At 39.4% G+C, this 23,052-nt stretch overlaps 1 pseudogene; it reads left to right on the top strand.

The window, feature by feature from the left end:
* Positions 1-23,052, top strand: part of LOC109679459 (uncharacterized) — a 46,641-nt pseudogene that overhangs the window by 241 nt on the left and 23,348 nt on the right.

The following is a 23,052-nucleotide window of genomic DNA, read 5'->3' as shown; positions in this document are numbered from 1 at the left end:
CTAGGACTGGAAGAATAAAATCCACATGTTATCAGCAATAAAATTACAGAATGCAAGAATAGTGGGAATAGTCACCAATGCTTGTCTGGGTGGTATCTTGGCATAGTTGTGCCAGAATCTTCTCCCTTTTGGCTCTTCTCTGACCCATAGGGCAAGGATACAGTGCTTTTGGATTCAAAAGCTACAGAGTGAAGTGTGTTGTCTTCAATGAAAACAGAAAATAACGTATCCTTAGGCCACACATCAAGTGCTATAGTTTACTGTCAACTGTCAAATATAGATATTGATCCATCCTCCTTAAAACACTGGTAACATCAAAACTGCCTACACTGGTGTGTGTGTGTGTGTGTCTTGTGTGTTGTGTTTGTAGGCTTCACTCAGCTTTGCTAATTCATCCATCCAGCTCTTCTGTATAGTGTGCTCCTCCCTACTTTTGTGTGCATGGTGTGTTCATGCATGTGTGTGTGCTCATGTGTGCATGTTTGTACTGGCACCTCAGTTCTACTCTGACTCAACTGTCTAGGCACTCCACAGAGTGTCTGCACCTTGATACTTGTGGCTGCTTGTCCGTCCCAGGATCTCTTAGCTACAACCCCAATTGATATCCTATTTCTGCCTCCCTGTGACATCCAAGAGGGAAATTTGACAGGATACTCTGTCTCCCAGAGTCGTCATTAAGTCCTCACAGGACCACCTAAAAGGTATTTTGAGTGATGAGAATTTTATGAAGGCCTGAGGGTAACTGGTAGGAAATACTGCAGAGGGTTCACAGGCTTCTGTAACTTCAATCTGTCTGTGAATTGAACTCTTTTTCTACCTGCAAATGAACAGTCCTGGTCTGGGCTGTCTTACCGTTTTGTTTTTTAGGTCAGGGCCTTGGTCTTGCTCTGTTATGCATTATTCTAGACACCCAGAAACTAATCAAGCTGTTGACTATTCAGTGACAAACACCTAGACTGTGAAACTAGCTGTGCTAAACCATGAACAGTAGAGGAAGGAGAGAGGAGCATAGCTAGAGAAGATTGCTAGCTTATTGCTTGAGCAGCTGAGTGACTGCATGGTGGGCCCTTCACTGAGAATGGAAGGCCATGGTATTGCTTTACCTGGAGGTTGAACTACTCCAAAGGGATTAGACCAGAATGCACTTGAGGGCAAGAATTACTATGGCATTTGATCTTCTAAGTAGAGCATGATAGTCAAAGTATGAAATATAATGCTTAGTAACTGTTCTTCCTGGTTTTGGATCATGAAAGGTCAGGAATAAAGGGCTTTTAGTAGTGATCTGGACAACATTCTTCTGTTCCAAGTATAGTGTTAATATTATAAACAGTATGTCTCAGTTCATATTAAGGAAGAGAAACTTTTCTCATGTTGACAGTCTTGGCTGTAGAGACACTAGGTAAATCTTCAATGTGACAGATTCTCTTTGTGCCTTAAGCCAGATGTCATACATATTTGTGCATTTTTTCTATAAATCTCTCAGTAAATTGCAAGATAGGATAAGAGGTCACTTTCCTTATTTTCAAGCGATCTCCAACATTACAGTCACACTTAGAAAAGCAGTCACACATGTAGGGGTGTTGGCAGTGCCCCTCTAAGAATGTCTTGAAGCTGGAGCACTGGTCAAGTGAGTTCTGCAAGCAGTGATGGCCCAGATGATCTTCTTGAGGGACCCTCTGAAAGAGCCCTGATTTTCCTCTTTCAAAATCCGTAACTCCAAGAGGAAGAGCAGTCATAATTAACCTAAGAAAAGCAAAATTCACTCCAAGAATGAAGGAGAGAGCTTGCTTCACAGTTGCCCCTGGGCACCAGCTACCTGCGTGTTCTGTAGTGCAGGTGGCATCTGGAGGCCAAGCCTGGTTTAAAGACCACACCACATCAGTAAACACACTGTATGTATGTACGTATGGCGGTCACAATATATGAGTCAATCTCTTTCAGTAGTCTAGCTAAGCACGCCATGTTTGAATTTTAGGTACTTAGTAGTACAAGCCATCATTTAGAAGACTATTATCTTTCTCCATTGTGTTATTTCAAGAGCAAACATTGCTACACCACATTCCCAAAATCTGATGGTCTGAGGCAGGAAACCAGAGGGCTGGCTGTGTAGACCATATAGGACCTGCCATCATACTCACTTTATTACTTACTTTATATACTTTATTTTCCTTCTCCACTACGGAGTTTAAAAACACAATATGGTGGTTTTAAAACCAAAAATTCTTTGGGGGAACAAAACAGTCATAAATGGTATAATGTCTACATATGAGGGAGAACATACGATTTTTGGTCTTTTGGGCCAGGCTAACCTCACTCAGAATGATGTTCTCCAATTCCATCCATTTACCAGTGAATGATAACATTTTGTTCTTTTTCATGGCTGCATAAAATTCCATTGTGTATAGGTACCACATTTTCTTAATCCATTCGTCAGTGCTAGGGCATCTTGGCTGTTTCCATAACTTGGCTATTGTGAATAGTACCACAATAAACATGGGTGTGCAGGTGCCTCTGGAGTAACCTGTGTCACAGTCTTTTGGGTATATCCCCAAGAGTGGTATTATCGTATGTTCTCCCTCATATGTGGACATTAGATCAAGGGCAAACACAACAAGGGGATTGGACTTTGAGCACATGATAAAAGCGAGAGCACACAAGGAAGGGGTGAGGATAGGTAAGACACCTAAAAAACTAGCTAGCATTTGTTGCCGTTAACGCAGACTAACTAAAGCAGATACCTTAAAGCAACTGAGGCCAATAGGAAAAGGGGAACAGGTACTAGAGAAAAGGTGAGATCAAAAAGAATTAACCTAGAAGGTAACACCCACGCACAGGAAATCAAAGTGAGTCAATGCCCTGTATAGCTATCCTTATCTCAACCAGCAAAAACCCTTGTTCCTTCCTATTATTGCTTATACTCTGTCTACAACAAAGTTAGAAATAAGGGCAAAATAGTTTCTGCTGGGTATTGGGGGGGGAGGGGGAGGGGGCGGAGTGGGTGGTAAGGGAGGGGGTGGGGGCAGGGGGGAGAAATGAACCAAGCCTTGTATGCACATATGAATAATAAAAGAAAAATGAAAAAAAATAAAAAATAAAAAATAAATGGTATAAATATTATAGCTTAAAATTAAGCATTAATTTGACTGCTGATGTAGCTTAGTGACTAAGTGCTCGCAGAGTGTATCCAAGGCTATAGGTTCCGTCTCCAGCACCACAAACCAGAAGACAAAACAAAACAAAACAAGCATCATTGTGAGCACTTGCTAGTCTTAAAAAGAAAAATAATGTCCAGCTTGTGAAGATGTTTTGTTTAAGTAAAATTTGTAAGTCAACATAATGGGTCCATGATTTTAGGGCCAATGAACACTAATGGATGAACTTTGATATTTTAACTAGTAATATAAAAACTATATTGCTTAAATTCTTTCATGTGAGTTTATCACTTAAGAAAGGACTTATTATACTTCGTACCTGAAAGGATTAGATTTTCTCTGTTAAAACACAATAACAAGTAACCATGCATGCTAATTATAGGAAACTTGCACAATACCTTTTTGCTTTCATAATTATAACTCAGGTAGTGAGTTTTCTAACAAAGTGTTGGTTTTCTAACAAGAAAGAAGTTTTGTTTTTAATGTGTTGTAAAATCTTCATTTGGTTTGATTGAACATTCCATCTGATGTGGTGAAGGTTACAAGGCAACCTCAATGATTTGGTTGACTTTCACTTCCAAAAAGAATTCTGCATTGTAAAAGCAAATGACAAGAAAATATGTCGTATAGTTTTAAAGACAAAATACATAAAGCATTGAAAGATTCCAAGTATAAGAGGTTTTAGATCACATGCTCAGTGACACCAATCCTTAGCTACTCATTGTTCTCTAATTTGCTTCAGCGAACCTACAGAAATGTTCTTCCCTTGCTTATTGTCTTAGAACTTACCATAATGGCACGTGCAGTGCAGGCTCCCCCAGTGACACTCAGTTGCTGAGAGCTTCATCTTCTGGAGTGCACACGGAGATGGCATAGGGAGTTATCCAATGCCTTTGTCAAGTCAGGAGACCATCTCTAACCCTGTTACCACTCTGACACTTGTTTGTCTTGTGTTCGGGATAGGCCTTGAAGATAAGGCACCCAACCTATTAATCTCTCCCACACACCAAGGAACAAATTCACAAGAAGCAGATGCTCAAGTGACTGGAAGTTTGTAACCATTAAGTCCTTTGAAATACTCTTTAGCGACACAGCTCTTAGTGCACTGCATATTCTGACTCTGACATGTCTCATATCAACTCTGAGCTCAGAGTTATACCACCTCCATTTCACAGGAGGCAGAATCAAGGCACAGAGGTGCTGTGTGATTTGCCCTAGATGATGCAAAGGGTGTTGAAGTCATGATTTGAATGAAGGTGATCTGCTGAAGAGTCTGTTGCTTTGTCTCTCAACCATGGAAAGTAAAAGAATGACAGTGTCAGTAGCCCATTTTCAGGAAATGAAGACATCACTCTGAGGCTTCAAAACAAATTTCTTCATCTCTTCATCTTTCAAGCTAGGTAATCATGGGAAAGTGGCTTTTAACAAGAGAACGATCGTGCTCTCGCTCTATGGTTTTGATACTGTAGACATGGAAATTTGATGGTGCTTGAGTCAAAGGTCCTCACAAATATCTGGATTATGATTGGTTAAAGACACAGGGCACATTTGAATGTGATGCATGGTCCAAGGAAGCATGGAAATATTTGGATAGCTGCCAAATATCTTTCAAATTTCAGAGCGTTTTGAACAAGCAAGGGAGCACTGTCACAATGAGACTTTCTAGGTCATTTCATAAATACTTACGTGGGAAATTATGGAGGAGGAGTAGAGAATAATTAAAATCCAATCCATTGCTAGGTTTAATCAGCAGTATTGTCAATGAATATTAGCTCTATGAAATTAGCATAAAGAATCTGGAAATGCATTATTATGACCATACACTGCTTGTGTTAATATTCCATGACTTGGAGAATGTCACCACAGCTCTTCATTTAGAATCAGAACACCCAGGTAATGGAACTGTGGGATGGTCACAAAGTGTGAAGGTTAAGATGATTGGACTTCTGGGCTATAGCTTGATTTAACAGCTCTCATTAGCATCTCCCAGGAGCAGCACTAATTCCGCTAAAATCTTTACACCAGCTGTCGGGATATTTCCTTGTAGGCTGTTGTATGGGTGTCCTCTTTGGATGCCTTTCTTCAGCTTTTTCTCATACCTGATCCTCTGGCTGAAACCAAGATTTAGCATGCCCAGAGCTCTGTCTCAGCTGATGGCACATCTACAGCCACTTGTCCCTTGGCCTAGCATTTAAAGAGACACTTTCAACTAGCACATCCCATTCTGGCAATTGTACATCTGTTTATTCAAACAAAATGCATTTTTTCCCAATGCAGACCTAACATGGGATGAGAAGTTAACAACAAAGAAAGCAAGGAAGCTGTCTAGTTAACAGTCATTGTTTAGATTTGCAAATCCCTACCTAGCCCATGGGACATCCAGACGAGCTTGTAAAGAATTCACACACACACACACACACACACACACACACATCCAGAGAGGCCCAGGGAGATGCCTGGTTCTGTCCCTTTACTCTGAACACACTGGGACTCAGCTGAAGCTCATAACTGAGTTATAGCCATCATCCATATATTAAATTCCAGCTTGAGCCATGGCAAGTCTAAGTAATAGATTGAAAGATACAATTATTGCTTACCTACAGAATTCCTTTGCTTGGGAGGTACGGCGTATATATCAGAAAAGTTGTTGTGTTTTCTCTCCCCAGGCCTATTCAATAAATGAACAGTACGCCGGGATTCTTACACAGAGTAGCTCTGAAATGGGTTTTGTATTGATTTTTGTAACTACCCTGTTAGATGATGTTATCCCTTAGTGTGTCAGGGTTAGACTGGGCCGCCCGGAGCAGGTCACTGAGATGATAAGTGTCATTTGGAGGAGAGAAAAGCAATCATAGCTTTTTCATTACTTACTGTTTCCCCCCGCGAGTGTGGGATCATTTGACATATCATGGATTCTGTGATTTAGACTGCATTTTGAAATTAAGTGCTAGAATATCACACTGCAGGTTTAGAAAAATCAGCTTGATGTCAAAGAACCACAGGCCCTGTGGGTCACTCATACCCTTGATCCTTCTGTGACACTCCTCTGAAATTTTCAGAAGAAATGAGTCGCTAAATAGAGAAATAAATACAAAACTGTACCTGTAAACTAGCACATGCATATCAGGACAGAGTCATTAAATTAGTTACCTCAGTTTAGAAAAATTGAAAATATTGCAGCTGTCATTAAGAAAAAAGACACGATAAAATCTGTCTTGTTGCAAACATAAAGGAAATATAATTAAACCTTCCAGTATGTAAAGGTAACATTCATTTTAAAATTGTCCAGATTCATGAAAAATATGTTTTCTAGCAATTGTTGTTAGATCACTTGTGTGAGGGCAGCCAAAAACTCCAGAAATGGGTCATTCTGAGCAACCATTCTCAGAGAAATCAAGAGAATGCAGGAGCTCAGGGTCAATGGCTTACACCTGTAATTCTAGCTACTCGGGAAGCAGAGATCAGGAGGATCATGGTTCAAAGTCAGCCCTGGGCAGATAGCTCATGAGATCCTATCTCAAAAATACCCAACATAAAAAAAGGCTGATGGAGTGGCTCAAATGATAGAGCACCTGCCTAACAAGCATGACTTCAAACCCCAGTACCACCAAAAAAAAAAAAAAAGAGAGAGAGAGTATAGAGTGGCATGTTCCTGGGGGGCAGTGCACATTGCCCTCTTGGTGTCACCTTTGGTCCCTTATAGCCTTACCCTGTGTCACATTCTTGATCCATCAGGCATCTCTCCACAGCTGACTCTACAGATTCACCTTGTCTGTCATTAGTCAGATTCCCCAGAGGGACCTGCTTGTGTTCTAGTCCATTCAACCCAGTGGGTCTGTCCCAACCATTGTTTGTAAACTGTTTTCAGTCATGCCGTCTCTAGCAATATCCCTCGAACCAGTAAATGTACCAAGTCATTCCTAACTTGGAGCAATGAAGAGTCCACCTGTTCAACCCAGTGACCACCCCCGATGTTCTCAACCCTGTCCCCATTTCTCTGTTTCCATGCCCGTCTTTTCTTACTCATTACATCACATGTCTTGTTTTCCTTTCAGCAAACTTGAAGCTTCAAAGGAAGCAGTAATATCCTCTCTGGTGTTAAGTTAATCAGAAATTTTCAATGAGCACTGAATTTTTCTCTTACATTATACTATTCTTTCCTCTATTAGCTTTTTAAACTCTAGTCTTTGATTTCTCTTCTTTTTTCTTTTAAAAAAATCATAAATTTTTTCATTAATATTTTATTATCTATCTACTGATACATAACAAATTACCCCAAAACTTAACAGCCTAAGGTGACCAACACCAGGAATCCTTTTCCTCTCGGGTTTCCCACAAGGCTGTGGATGCTGAGTTGGATCACTTAGAGAAGGGTCAGCTTTTAAGATGACCAGTCTGTGGCAGAGCTCAGCTCCTGACTGGCTGCTGGACTGAGGTCCTTGGCTTTCAGATAGAGGCTGACCAAGGCTTCCCTCAGATCTTTGTCACATGTGCCTTTCCAACATGGTGGCTTACTTCATTAAAGTCCACAAACAGGGAAGGTAGCAGGGGCAGGCTGCCTGTAAAAGAGGAAGTGATAATATTTTGTGACTCAATCAGAAATATGACAAACCCTTGATGTTGCCACCTTTTATTTGCTGGAACCAAGGCATATGTGAGGAGATTGTGGCACAATTCCAATGAGAATTATAGGAACAGATCATTGGAGGCCATGTTTGAGATTGCTTACTACAAATGCTGCTTTTATCTGATGTTTGGTTTGATATCTCTCTCTTTTTGTGGTATTTAGATGTATTGAGCTATGGTTTGAATGCTTTGTTGAAACATAATGCTTATTCACTTAAACATTGCCCTGCATTCTGGTCTTCCTCTTTGAAGTCCTTATCAGAACTTCTCTCACAGGATTTTCATGACCTAAGCACACTATCAACTTATGCCCTTGTGTCCTCTCCCGCACACACGTTCCCCGGACCCCATCCTCCACCCCTTCACTGCCATACTCACTGCACTGGTGATGATATGGCTTTCCTTCAGATGCTGTGACAGAAATGGACACATCATCCTGGAGCACTTCATGTTTGTCATCTTCATGACATAAGCAACCACACGGCCATTGTAACTCTAAAGCACTCCCAAGTTCCATCTCCCTCTGTGACACCCATGGGTGTGCCCTGGTTAAGTAAATGTTTTCTCTCACATTTACTCAGATTTTATCCGTATGTGTCGCTAACTTCCCTGATCATGTGATTATGTCATCCCAGAGTCATTCTCCGTGGGAAATGTCCTCTTGTCATTCTCTTCCTTAGTCCTCTGCCAAGACTGTTTTGCAGGTTCCCAGTCCCACCATCAGGAGACAACAGACTCCCTGCACAGGTCCTGCTCCACTCACCTTCCTGGGCCATCTTCCTCTACTGCCCTCTCCAGCTCGAGGCACTACTTGCTCTTTTCTCCCAGGTTTGTATAATTGTGTGTGTTTGCATAAACCTCTTCCCCATGGGGCAGCGTAGCTGCTGTCCTGTATTTCTGGGGTCATGCATCTCTAGGGCTCATCCTCGGGGTTCTAAAACAGCTACTCCTTCTGCTGGGCTTGCTTCTCCAGGGCAGCGATGGGGCAAGCCTCACCATCCCGGCGCATAGAGTTGATGTCCTGTTGCCTTGCCTTGATTTACTCATGGGCATTTCCCGTATTTCCTTCATTTCTCCATCTTGAACACAGAGTGCATTGCCTTAGCAGCCAATCGGACAAAAAGACAGCATTAAGGAGGCTCACAAAGCTCTATGCACCCCACACCTATGGGGGAGGGAGCATCCACTAAGTTTGTCAGATAAATTCTGTTTATTGAAACTGACAAAGAAAGAAAATGATAATCAGAAGAAAAAAAATGTTGATGGTACTGGGGTTTGAACCCATGGCCTTCCTCTTATTAGGCAGGTACATTCCCAGCCTCATAAGAAAATTTTAACAAAGAAATTAAATTCAAAAATGGATGCTGCTATGCTCAGAATGTTTTGTCTTGCAGAGTCATGTGTTGAAGTCCTAATCCTCAAGGTGATAGCGTTAGGTGTTCAGGACTTTGTGAAATAATTAGATCATTAGGATGGAGTCACCACAAATGGGATTAGTGTCCTCATAAAGAAATCCCAAGAAGCATCGTTACGTACCCAGTGTGGTGGCATATGCTTAAAATCCCAGGTGCCCTGGAGACAGAGGCAGAAGGATGAGTTGAAGGCCAGCCCAGGCAAAGTTGCAAGCATACTGTCTCAAAAATAATTACAAATGAACGTCCTGGGGCTGTGGATAACGGGGTAGAGCAATTGCCTAGCATTGTGAGGCCCTGTGTTCAATCCTCAATATGTCAAAAATAAAAGGAAAAAGAATTTTAAGTGTTTTCTTGTCACCTAACTTATTCATCAATTCATATGTACAGATTTTTGTGTGTCATTATACCTCCATGAAATAGAAATGTTTTGAAAAGAATGAAACTGTGAAAGTCTTGCCAGTATTTTCAGCTTTTAATCTAACATAACTTATCGGCAATTTATATGTGGTTTTGAATCCTGAGTGGGAGATAGAAGCACAAAGAGGCAAGCTTCAGGCGAGTGGGTAGGCTTGTGTATTGCAGCATGTTTTCTGTTCTGGCTTGCATGTTTCTTGAAGGTTTTCTACACCTTCCTACTGGTGAATTCAGCCACGATGTTATATATAAATAGAGGATGTTGAAAGCTTTGAACTTCCAAATAAGGTTCATAAGAAAATTGTCTTTTCTTTCAAGCAGATTAGATGGTATGGCTTCTTTTCTCCAGCGTGAATACACGCTTTTTCAAACATTTCAATTGAATTAACCAAAGTCTCCATTTTAGCATAATAAGTATCTCCTTCAGAGCTGATTTCAGAAGTATATCTAAGTAACTCAAAATCTGTACTTAGTATCTTGAATAGAAACACAGAGGATTAGCATTCCAGAGTTTTACAAATGCACTGTGGTCCATCGTGTGCCTTTTTTGCTGGAGCTCATCCTGGATGCCCAGCTGCTGTGCCCAGTGCACAGGAGGGGGTGTGAGCTCAGCAAGACGCTGCACACACAGCCTCCTTCAAGTGCCTTAAGCTACCCAGCTTACTGAGACTGCAAAACGGAGCAAGGAAAGATTAAACCAATCTTCTCAGCAGCCCTCGTATATTTCAGTTGGTCTTTTTAAAGAATGGAGGAGGCATTGATGGGGATCTCTAAGTGGCAATTGTAGAAGGCTTTCAAACGTGGCAGAATAGAAGTTTTTGTTTTAGCTGCAGATGTGATCAGAGCAAACTAAGTTCTTCATAATCTTTGAAAATTGTCAGTGCACATATGAAAATCTATTATTTCCTAGAGTGGACTTAATGCAGTGAGTTAAGAAGAAAAACTAATTTTAACTTAATTTAATTAATGGAATAAAGTCTTCTACAGTAGGGGAGTGAGTAGCTCAGAAAATAATCTCTCCCAAAATCCATGATAAAATTGTACAAAATTGTCAAAAACCTCCTCTTAGGACTCTAGAATTTGACCAAAGTATACAGAAATTGCTAAGCACATATTCATGGAAAGCTATCCAAAGTCGGGAAAGAGCACTGAACCTCTGTCCTGGTTCTGTCTGGGGCTCCCAGCCCACTCTTGATCCATTCAAATACATGCAATCTCTGGACTCAAGAGTTTCTTTCTGGGGGACACTGAGCTGGCTTAGAACAGAGACCCCGTTTCTGTCTGTGGAACTAACTGGAGATAGCAGGTATCTCCACAGCAAATGACAGGGACATGTCACTGTTGTGTGAAGTCTAAAGCTGTAATCCTGATTGGACAAAGAATAGGCCACCAGACCAGCAAGGACTCCAACGGAGAGATATAAGAACCATACAGAGAAAGTGGGCTTTTATCTGTTCCCATGAGACCAGAGTACACTAAGAAGAGACACAGAGAGTCATGGCTAACCATGAATCCTCTGAAGGTTATGGACAGGACATAAGAGAGACCAGGGGAAAGTAAGAGCAGGGTAGAATAACACAGCATGAACAGAGCAAGACCAGCCTTACTGGCTTTGGAAATGGAGGAAGCTTGACCCCAGAAAATGGGCATCTCTAGATGCTGGGAAAGGATTAAAACTCCAGGGAGCTGCATGTGTGGTGGTGCACACCTGCAATCCCACCTACTTGGGAGGTAGAGGGAGGAGGATATGATATCAAGGCCAGCCAGGAGAAAGATAGTGAGGCATTGTCTTGTAACCAAAGTTTTTTTAAAAAGGTCTGGAGCATAGTTCAGTGGCACAACACTGGCCTAGTACATTCAAGTCCCTGGGTTCAATCCCCAGTATCAAAGAAAGAAAGAGAGATAGAGAGAAAGAGAGAGAGAAGGAAGGAAGGAAGGAAGGAAAGAAGAAGGGAAGGAGGGAGGGAGGGAGCGAGGGAGGGAGGAAGAAAGGGAGGGAAGGAGGGAAGGAAGGAGGAAGGAAGGAAGGAAGAGGGAAGGAGGGAGGGAGGAAGAGAGGGAAGGAGGGAAAGAAGGAAAGAAGAAAAGAAAGAAGAGACAAAGAAAATTCAAAGGAACACAGCTTTGTGACTCTGACTGTAGTTCAGCAAGACTCATTAATGACTTGTGACCTGTAAGTGTGGAATATAATAATAAACTTATGATGTTTCATGCCTCTAAATTTGTAGTATTTTGTTATGGCACTGATAGGAAACAAATATGGCTCTATACTCAATGTACGTGTAAAGGCTGTATATGACAAACCTACAGCCAACATCATATTAAATGGGAAAACTGATACCATCTCAAGCAGTGGTTCTGGATCTCCACATGTAGAAGACTGAAACTAGATCTCTGTCTCTCACTCTGCACTAGTGTCAATCCAAAGTGGATCAAAAAATCTAAATGGAGGACTAAATGCAACCTACAAATCTACTACAGGAAAGACTGAAGAGAACACTGGATCAGGTAGGCATGGGCAAAGTGAACACTGTTGAGGATGTTGGAAGAAACAAATTCATTCACACTGTTGATGGGAGTATAAATTAGCACAGTTTCTACGGAAAACAGTATGAGTAAGCCAGGTTCACAAAGACAAAGTTCACAAGATTTTCCTCGTATGCACAAGCTAGACCTAAAAGATAAATGTATGCATAAATACATACATGACCATATTCGTATATACACATATATGTAAATAAAACACGCTTGTGGCAGTGTAACTGAGAGGGCTAGGGGTAGGTGGGAGAGGAAAAGAGAATGATAGAGAGAAAATAATATTAAAAGACGGTGTACCTGTGTGAAAATGGTGTAATGAAATTCACTGAAGGCTGTTGAATAATGGGGGTTCAGGGGATAAGGGAAAGAGAAAGTAACAGAGGAATTAATTTGATAAAAGTACAATAGAGGCATATGTGAAATACCACAATGACCCCTTTGAACACTTAATATGCTCTTGACAATGAAAGCAGCAATGTAAAAGGGGTCCTGTTTGGGGTGGGTACCAATGGCAGAGGGAAGAGTGAATGGAGAGGGTGAAGGAGGGTGAATATGGTTAGTGTAGTTTATATATTCGCATGTATGAAAATGAAACAGTTCCAACCAGTTGAGATTATTTTAAGAAGAGGGTAGGAGGAATGTAGGAGAATGACAGTGGTGTGCGGTTAAACCTATCCAAGGTACAATGCAAGCACATATAGAAACGTCTCACTGAGACACCTCTGTACAGCTAATATAAACAAAATGATAACAAAATGTTTAAAATATATATTTAATGTAAACAGTATAATATAGAAACCAAAAGGAGCTCAAGAAGTCCCAGAGAACCTTTAATTTACAAAACTATTGGCAGAACAAACTGTAACATTGTCTTCAGGACCCCAATGCAGTGTAACAGTCAAGACGGTACTTAATACATTGCCAAATGTTTAGTCAACACTGGGTAGACAAGCAAAAACACAGGAAAATGCAGTGCAAAACAAAGAGGGTTTTAAAAGTCAGTAGACAAATGATCCGAAATGGAAGAGATGGTCCAATTTTTAGACAATCATTTTTTTTAAAATAAATTGGTTAAGAAAACAGACACAATGAGAGTAAACATAGAAACTATAAGAAAAGCAGAAAAGGCAAATTCTAAAGTTGAAAACTTCAACATATGAAATGGATGAACCTAATAGCAGATTAGATACTGCAGTATAAAATATCATGGGTTGAATATAAATAAAACTTAATTACTGAGCAAAAAAGACCAAGCAATATTAACAGAGTGTTAATGACATAAAACATAGTATCAAAAAGTTTAAAATCCATATAGTATCCTCAGGAGGAACAGAAAGAAGGGAGAGATAAAGAATGTAGAAATATTATCACTATTTTTTCAAGTTTGAATAAACTAAATATGCACACATGAAAGAAACTAAAATTACATAGTAATCAAATAAATATGAGGGCAACAATACCAAGAAAAATTATTATCAAAGAGTCAGAAGCATGTGGAGAGAGAAAAATCATGGGATGTCCAGAGCAAAAATTATACGTGGGGAAACCCAACTACAGAAGACCAAAGGTTTCTCATCAGAAAATATGTGATCTGGAAGCGAAATAATAAAATAGAAAACAAAAGTCAAGTTAGAGATATATACATCCTGGAAAAATTCTCTTCAAAGGAAGCACATATAGAAACTTCAGCAATCATACCCGAGTTTGTTTCCAGCAGACCCTCTGGACAAGAGAGGTTAGAGTAGGTTTGGGGCCAAAACAGAAGGAGGTTAAAGGCAAACTTGAAACTACAAAAAAGGAATGAAGAATGAAGGAAAAGGTAATTGTAAGGCACAATTTCTAAAGTTTCTTTTTTAAATTTGAAATTCCTATAAGATACTTGGACATTGAAAATAAAAATAAGGTTGACATTTAAAGACTTATAACACGTTCACAATTACAATGAACGAAGGAAACATCTGAGAGCACAATTGTAAGCTAAAGTTTGTGTGAGTTACTATAATATGATATGAAGGTACAAAATGAGACACTGAAAGACATTGTAATCATTACATGAACTAGAAAGAAAGTAAATGTTGGTTAAAAATAAAGTAAAATTTAAGAAAAGTTTGAATTTAAAAAGCAAAATACAAAAGATAAGAAAAACCTTGCATTTATTCCAAAAATAGCAAGATATAAGACTTAAACTCACTGAAACCAACAATGTCCCAAAGAGTAAGTGCTCAGACTCACCATTTCTGTAAAATGGATGGAAAAGCAGAGTCCATGTGCACATGGCATGGAGGAAGCATGTAACATCAGTGACAGTCTCAAAGTAAAACTACAGGAAAAGACATGCCCTGCTACAGACATTCACAACGCAAATGGAGTAACTGTACCAACATCAAATGAAACAGGCGTTAGGACCAATGTTGCTACCAGGAATGAGGGTGGCATTTCATGAAATAAAACGATAAATTAATTGAGAATGCACAACAATGTAAAATCATGATGCACCGTGAAATCGAACATCGAATTGTGCAATAAGAGCACACACTTGAAAGAGAAATTGCGAATTCACAATGGTAGCTGAATATTTCTTCACTTCCCTCTCAGCAGCTAACAGAATACACAAAAAATCAGTCATTATCAACCAACTTGAACTTAGGTAAATTTGTAGCCCTCCCAACTAAGTCAGGATCCACTGTTCCCTCAGATATACACTAAAAACTCTCAAGAGATCTGTCTCTTGAGTATGGCAAGTATGAAAAAAATTCAACTGAAATCATACAGAACATATTTTCTGACCAAAGCAGAAATTACATTAAAATTGATGACAATATATCTGGAAATTAACCAAAAATACATATAATTATTCCATGGGTTAAAGATGAAAATTACAAGATAGATTAAAAATATTTCAACTGAACTATGAAAAAATATTTCAAAACTTTTTGATGCTAATCAAGCAATTTCTAGAGAAAAAAATTATGATTTGAAACACCTTAATTTGTGAAGAGTCTACAGAAATAATAAAGTAGGAAAAAGAAGAAAATTACTAACAGGAAAGACCACATCTTTGAAGAGTCAATGAATTTGACAACTACTGAGCATGGGAAGGGATAAATAAAATTACCAAGGCTAGAATTAGAAACAGAGATCACACTAAATATCCTAAGAATACTCACAGAAAAATGGAATGATACAAACATTTTAGTGAAAATCTGATCAACCTAAATGTGGTGAACAAATTGATTGTAAGAAAGAAACTACCAAACCATACTCAACAAGAAAGAGAACTTGAATACCCTGAATTCTGAAGTACTGAAAATCTTTCCACAAAACAGACCAAACTAATACAAACCAAAACAAATCCTTCCACAGTCACCTACATATATTTTATGATATATTCTAAAAAAATTTCTTCTTGCTGATAGTTCCATTTAAAAACAAAAAAAAAAGGAGGAGGAGCATCCCCGTCTCATTTAATGAAGTCATAATTCCCCAGGCAAAGCAGAGTCAGAGAAAGAAAAGGAAACTCCCAATTATATGTGCAAAGCCCTCACGGTGCTTTTAGAAATGTGGGAGAAAATAACACATTTTTATCAAATATGGTTTGTCATAGACTCCAAAGTTGTTTCAGTATTTGAAAATAATTATTAACCATAATTCATCACTACAGAAAACAGGAAGACTTTATGACCATCTCAGTAGATACCAAAAATAGTTTGACAAAGCACAGTCCACGCATAATTTTAAAAATGTCAGTAAATTGGGTAAAGAATTCACCCAATCTTATATCAATCTGATAAAGGACAGTTACTTAAAAAACCTACAACTAACATGATACTTAATGGAGAATAATGAGAATTTTTCTCCCTGACACTGGGATTTAAAATGTATACTTTCATACTATTTTCCTAAAGCTTTTAACAGAAGGACATGAGAATCAGAGAAAAAAATTAAAAGAATCAAATTTTGAAAGAAAGAAGTGAAATAATCTTTATTCACAGAAACAAGACAGAATATTTAAAAAATCCTAAAGAATTTACAAAAAAGCTACTATTCACTACAACTTATTTGCAAGTGAAAATTCAAGGTGGTAGTATAAAATGTTAAAAATAAATAAAATTCCTTCATTCATGTAATGAGTAGTTAGAAATTTAGAACCACCGTGTGCCTTAATATTGAAAACACGCAACATTTAAAAAGTTAAACTAACTGAATATGTGTAAGACCTGTCCCTTCAAGATCACAGAGTAACACTGAGTGTTTAGGGCTGGACTCTGGAGTCTTACAATAACCTTAGTTCATGGACTGAAGGACTTAGCGTTATTGCAATGCCAATGTTCTTTAAATTCATGTGTAATTCAATTGACAACATAATTCTAAGGTTACCGTGGAAATGCAAGTAGTATTGAAGAGGTAAAATAAGTTTGCAAAAAGATGGGAACATCTCTGCCCTCCAGGTTCACCATGAAGCTACAGAAATGGAGACCCTGTGATGTGGACAAAATGGTCACCACAGAGCTCAATGGGACAGAACTGAGATTGTGGAAGCAGACACAGTCTCGTGTGTCCAGGTAACTCAGTGAGCAACAGAATCATCAATAAATAATTATCCACATGTGGAAAAGATGAACTTTCGACTTTGCCTCACAAGATACCAGAAAGACAACTGGATGGCATGAAGCAAGTGTAATATCAAACTAGAGATGTGAAAGCTAGCATAGGCCAGACTCAGAAAGACATCATGTATTTCCTCTCATATTTGGAATTTGAGTTTACAAAAAAGGAAAAAGACATGAAAGGAGAAGGGGAATTATTTTGGGAGGGGACCAGGGTGAGGGGGTTTGGGAAGCAAGAGGAATAATGGGGATGAATATAATCAAAGAACCTTATATGCCTGTATGAAGATGTTGTGGTGAAACCCATTGTTTTGTAAAATTAACATACACTATTAAAAATTTAAAGCCAGTACAGTAAGATTTGTAGAAAAATAAGAGAAATCTTTCAATTCTTGAGAAAAACAAAGATTTCCTAAACACGTCACAATCACCTGAACAACAAAAAAAAATGTGCTAAATTTAACTTTATCCAAAAACTTTAAAGGTAACTTTAGAGGAAGAAAAGTTTTCCATCATCAAGTATTCACAATCATCAATTAGGTAAAATAATTATCCTCCTAATATATAAATGATACACCCAGTAACAAAGAAACAGAGTGACAGACACCTTCCCATGGGACACTCACAAGTGTGAGAAAACACACGTGATTGAAAAACTGCTCGACATAACTCGTCAACAAACACAAATTGTCAGTAGCCCACAGACAGCAGTCCCAACATGGAAACCATCCACGTGCCCACCAGAGGCAAATCAGTAAACAGTGTGCTGTGTTCATAGGTCCAACACTTGTCACCGACGAACGAGAGCTACTTCTGACGAGGGTAGCAACACAGACAATCTTCAGAACAGTTTCTTGAGCAAAGCATGAAAGAGGGCATGCTGTTTCATGCCATTGATGCAAAAATCTCCACAAGGAAACTAACCTTTGATGACAGGAAACTGATCAGTGCAGCTCTAGGTCCAGGAGGAAGATTGAAGACCCAGAGAACTATCTGGTGGTGACACATATTCCACTCTTGTTTGCACTGGGAATTACATGGATGCATTTCACATATATATGTATAAGTACATATTTATGAAGTACATGTATATATTTATATAAAATGTATTTAACTATCAAAACTTGTTGGACTCTATGCTTATAAAATTTGTACAAAAATTAAACCTCAAAATAGTTGACTCAATTGAATAAAAAGCTTATTCCTTCCCATATGCCAAACTGAGTTTGCTGACCTACTAAAAGTTGCCTCAACCAATTGAGATGGAAGAATGGAAGTCTATGAATTCCCTAGCTGCCGTTCTTGGCCCTGTGCTGGGTTTGATTCTCCTAGCTGTCTCAGCTTCACATCTCCACATCCTGCCCTCAGTCTCTGCAGTGAAGCCAATGCCTAGGGGGTCTCGCTTTATAGAAACCTCTGCTGTGATTGACATGACAGCCCAAATCAGTGTTCTCCTGTGGAATCCATGCCCCCGGGCTGAGTGGACTGAGTGGACCTGCATTCCTAGCTCTCATGCTGGGTTCCTCAGTGGTCCGCTTCTCCTCATATCTTCTAGAATCTGCATAGGGCCCAAACACCAGCATTACACTCTCTGTACATGACTGCCTCTCCCCACGCAGTCAGCAATCCCTTCAGGAGCAGGTGGGGTTCATCCGTGGCAGAAAGGAGACACGAGCGTGAGTTCGTACAGTGCACTCTGACTCATTTACAATCTGCATCAAAGCAATCGTCTTTGTGCTGTGTCTGTGTACACGATGCCCACTGGCATATCTACATTTCGCACATGCTAAGCTAGCAGTTAAACACTTAGGGTCCCTGTGTCGATCAATATATGACTACATTTGTAGAGCATAAAATTTCAAAGTGAGCAATTCCAAGTCTTGCCATTAAACAAATGCATAGTTTGCTAGAAAGATAAGGATGAGTGCTGTCAAGGTATTTCTTGCACACACACTTTCTGTCTTGTAATATATGTTTGTGATATGGCTCCGAGCTTGGCTTTCCTTTGCTTCATGACAGAATATCATTTCGTTTTTTCATTTGAACTGTATTTCTCCAGTTTTGGACTTATCCTAGATTGCAAGTAAGATTAAAACAGCAAAATTCAGTGTGCCCCACAACTACAAGGACTGTGTATTCTACGACCTGTGATGCCTGCTTCTCTTCCTAGGTGGGATGCAAATGACTATCACAAAGCAAAACAAAACAAACCCAAAGTCTCCTTTTCAGTGTCACTTAAATGCTTTCTCATCCACCAGGACACTAGTTTGGAAAGTACTGATCACTGCACATTTTCAAACATACTTTACCTCAAGTAGGAACTTAGGCTTTCACCAGAAACCTGAAAAGAATTGGCAGTGACATAAAACTGCTCTTCTTTACTTGTTCCCCAACTTTTCCATTGGTTGCTGTCATGATGCACCTTTCAGGAGCCTGAAAGTCCTTTCAAACTATTCTAGCCACCCCTTCTCATCACAGACTCCCCGAGCCTCTTTTAGAGATGGGTTTTATTATTCTCAATGCATATTACTCATCACAAAGCATGGTTCCAGCCTGAGGACTGTTCAAAGGAGCAAACTGACACTATGTACCACCTAACTAGAAACAAATTGATAAACTTCTGAAACACCTTTGAACACTGGTGCCAGAGCAGACGACTTCCCTAAGGTGCTTTTATGCCTCATCTTGGTACCCTCGAAACTGCTGTCAACCTCCATTTTATTCTGTGACAGTTCTAAGAGGAAACTGCATCCTAATGCTTCCAAATAAATTAGATTCCAGCCATTTTAAAAATGAGAAACACAGCCTCTGCAGAAGTTATAAGCAGACGCTATTGACTGAAGTATCAACAGAGGTTCACAGTGATATCTCCTGCAGAGGTTCAGGACAGTGACACAGCAATCTGTTCATCACAGCTTTGTGGACCTGCTGATGCAAATTAATCAACAGCTAGGTGGAATGCAAAAGAAGATTCCTTCAATCCAATACATCATATTCTACCAAAAAAGAGAAAAAGGAAAGAGGAGAGGAAGGGAGGGAAAAAGAGAGAAAGGGAGGGAGGGTGAAGAGGTGGAGAAAGACAGGAACAGAAAGGAGAAGGAGACGGGAGAAGATCAGAGTTTCGGGCAGTAAAGTATATTTTTTGTTTCATAATTATGGTGAAAATTATCCAACATCCAGCAAGGTAAAATTCAAAATGTCCACATCCAGCAGAGATAACTAGCAATGCAGCAGAAAATATAACCATGATGAGAAGAAATTTCATTTCATAAAGTCTTACACCTACATAGAATTTGTAAGTAAAAGAATTCATGACTTCCAGATGAAGACATGAAAACAATAGCTGTAACAATCCTATGTCAACAACAGCACAAAGGTTAGAGATGGAGAAAATTCAATGCATTAAGATTCTTATTCTATTTGTGAAGTACTTTAATATAACTTGATGGTAAATAGCAATAAATTGATGAAAATCACTAAAATAGCAACCCTGTGAGTTGTAGCTAGCAAGTAAAAGGGAGATGCTATGGACTCATAAGTGTAAAATATTCAAAACAATGAGCACTTATGTGACTGCCATTTTTATTCAGTGCTATACTGGAGTTGATAGCCAATGCAATAAAACAAAATAAAGAAATAAAACCATTACATTAGGACAGAAGTAAAATTGTTTTCACTTACAGACTGTGTTAATTTATGTAAAGTCTAATGGAATATACAAAAAGTTATTAAAACTAATGAGTGAATTTATTGACACGTCAGTATGAAAAAATCAAATTCATTTCTTTAAACCATAGTAACAATAACCAATTGCAAATGTAATTAGTAATACCACATGCAATAACTGCAGCACATAGGAAATATTTCTATGGAAAAGATGCATAAAACTTAAGAAAAGCATTTGGTAAAATCCAACAGCCCTTCATGATAAAACTGAACAAATTTGGTATCAAAATGATTTCCTGAACATAATGAAGGTTATATTTGACAAACTCACAGAAGACTCCATGCTGAATGGGAGAAAAGCTAGCATCATTTCATCTAAGACCAGAAACAAAACAAAGATGCACATTTCTGCCATGGTTATTCAACATAGAATTGGAAATCTTAGCCAAAGCAATAAGACAAGAGAAAAGAAAAAGGGGCATTCACACAGAAAAGGAGGAAATCATGCTATCCATATTTCCAGTTGACATGACTATGCTACTGTCAATGAATTTTAAGTGTTTTCTTTTTTTGGCATTCATTTTTTTAAAATTTTTTTTTATTCATATGTGCATACAATGTTTGGGTCATTTCTCCCCTCTTCCCCCACCCCTTCCCTTATCCCCCACCTCCTCCCTCTCCCCCACCCCCTCACTACCCAGCAGAGACTATTTTGTCCTTATCTCTAATTTTGTTGTAGAGAGAGTATAAGCAATAATAGGAAGGAACAAGGGTATTTGCTGGTTGAGATAAGGGTAGCTATACAGGGAGTTGACTCACATTGATTTCCTGTGCGTGTGTGTTACCTTCTAAGTTAATTCTTCTTGATCTAACCTTTTCTCTAGTTCCTGGCCCCCTTCTCCTATTGGCCTCAGTTGCTTTAAAGTATCTGCTTTAGTTTCTCTGCGTTGAGGGCAACAAATGCTATCTAGTTTTTTAGGTATTTTAAGTGTTTAATGGCATTCAACTTCAAGGTAGAAGTACCAGAGAATACAATGCTAGATTCAATAATAGACTTCACGTATTGCTCACTGACTATACAGGAGGCTTGCTCTAAAGTCGCAGCTGGTTAGTATTGATGGAGGTAGATAATTCACTTCTCCATGCTGTATTGGAGGGATCCAATCTGGCAGAGCCTGAGAAAGCATCTTTATGCCAGTCTGAAGCTAGGCTTCAGGATCTCAACAGCACAAGGTGGGGGGTGATGGTGGAGGAGTTGAAAGAAAGAACAGAAAATAAATTTTTTCTCTTAACTTCCTTGGACTTACTATAATAGACCTGGTGTTCAATTACCCACATTTTTCTGCTGACTTGGCTGCCTGTGGATGCAAAGTAGCTGGGAAATGAGGCTGAATTGAGTGCTCAGAAAGAGGACATGGTTTGGTGACAATCTACTTGGCCTGTGGCACTGACTTAAGTTAACAGCCAATGTATACAAAAGATTTCTCTGCTTCCTCTTTGACTACCTAAATCTGTTTTCCACAAAATAGCCAGATTGATCCTTGCTGTATGTGAGTCACGTGGTGACACTCTTCCATCTAACTTCCAATTGCCTCCTTGGTTTCCATCTGCACACCTAGTCATTTCAGGATCCTAATGTCTTCCCTTTGATGGGTCCGATGCTCCACTGTGGCCTTCAGTGTTCACCAGCCATGTTTCTCAAATTCTCCTCATGTCCATCAGCCACCCTGGTCTCCTAGAGATTGCTGAGTCAGCTCCATCTCTGGACACTTGTTCTTATTGCCGCTCCTGCTTTTTCATCTCTTGCTCAAATATAAATGAGGTTCATCACCCATTTCCCCAGGTAATAGCTCAGGGTCATCTTATTAGAAAGGTCTGCTTGACCTTTCTAGCTAAAGCAAGAACTATCTCAATTTCCACTTTCCTGTCTTGCTTTCCCTGCTTTATACTTGCTAGAACACTGGCCACCTCTTTTGGTTCTTTTTGTCTGTTTGTTCCATTAGAATGTAAGGCCCATGAAAGAAGGGCCTGGGTCTAACTCAGGTTGATGTTCAGATGAGTGCCTAGCTCACAAAAGAGGCTCAATTCATATTTGGGGCAATGGATGAACTTCAGGTTAAATTAAAATTACTGTACTTTTTATTCAAAGTCTTACTGAAACTAACATGTAGCTGGGACCAACCACTAGGATGAATGACTGGAGGGCTGTGCTAAGACAAAGCTCCAAGCTATGGCACCCTTCAAGTTCCAGCAGACACTGAAGGCACACACAAAATGCCTCAACTTGGGGAGACTAGTGTAGCCTCATTTGTCACAGTGTGGGTATATTTCAAAAAAATCACAACAAAGGTACAGTGTCTAAGATTGATGAAAGTCACACTTAGTTTCATCTGAAGAACCACCAGGGGGAGGCAGCTGTTAAAATCTAGAAGTAAGGTGGTGTGTAATGAGCCAAGTGTCCAGGCTTTTGGTCTGCATGTCACAGCCACTCTAGTCATGGAAACACCAAAAGAAGGAACATCCTACCCTGCTTTCCTTCAAACTTTCTATCGGTTCTCCTCCTACTGAACTCACTGAGCTTGATAACTACATTAAAATCAGACTCCTATCATCCAACAGCATCCAGCACGCATT

This window comes from Castor canadensis, chromosome 6 (assembly GCF_047511655.1).
Source record: "Castor canadensis chromosome 6, mCasCan1.hap1v2, whole genome shotgun sequence".
In the NCBI taxonomy this organism is placed as follows: domain Eukaryota; kingdom Metazoa; phylum Chordata; class Mammalia; order Rodentia; family Castoridae; genus Castor; species Castor canadensis.
The sequence above is the reverse complement of the archived record's forward strand: the minus strand, read 5'-3'. Positions and strand labels throughout refer to the sequence as shown.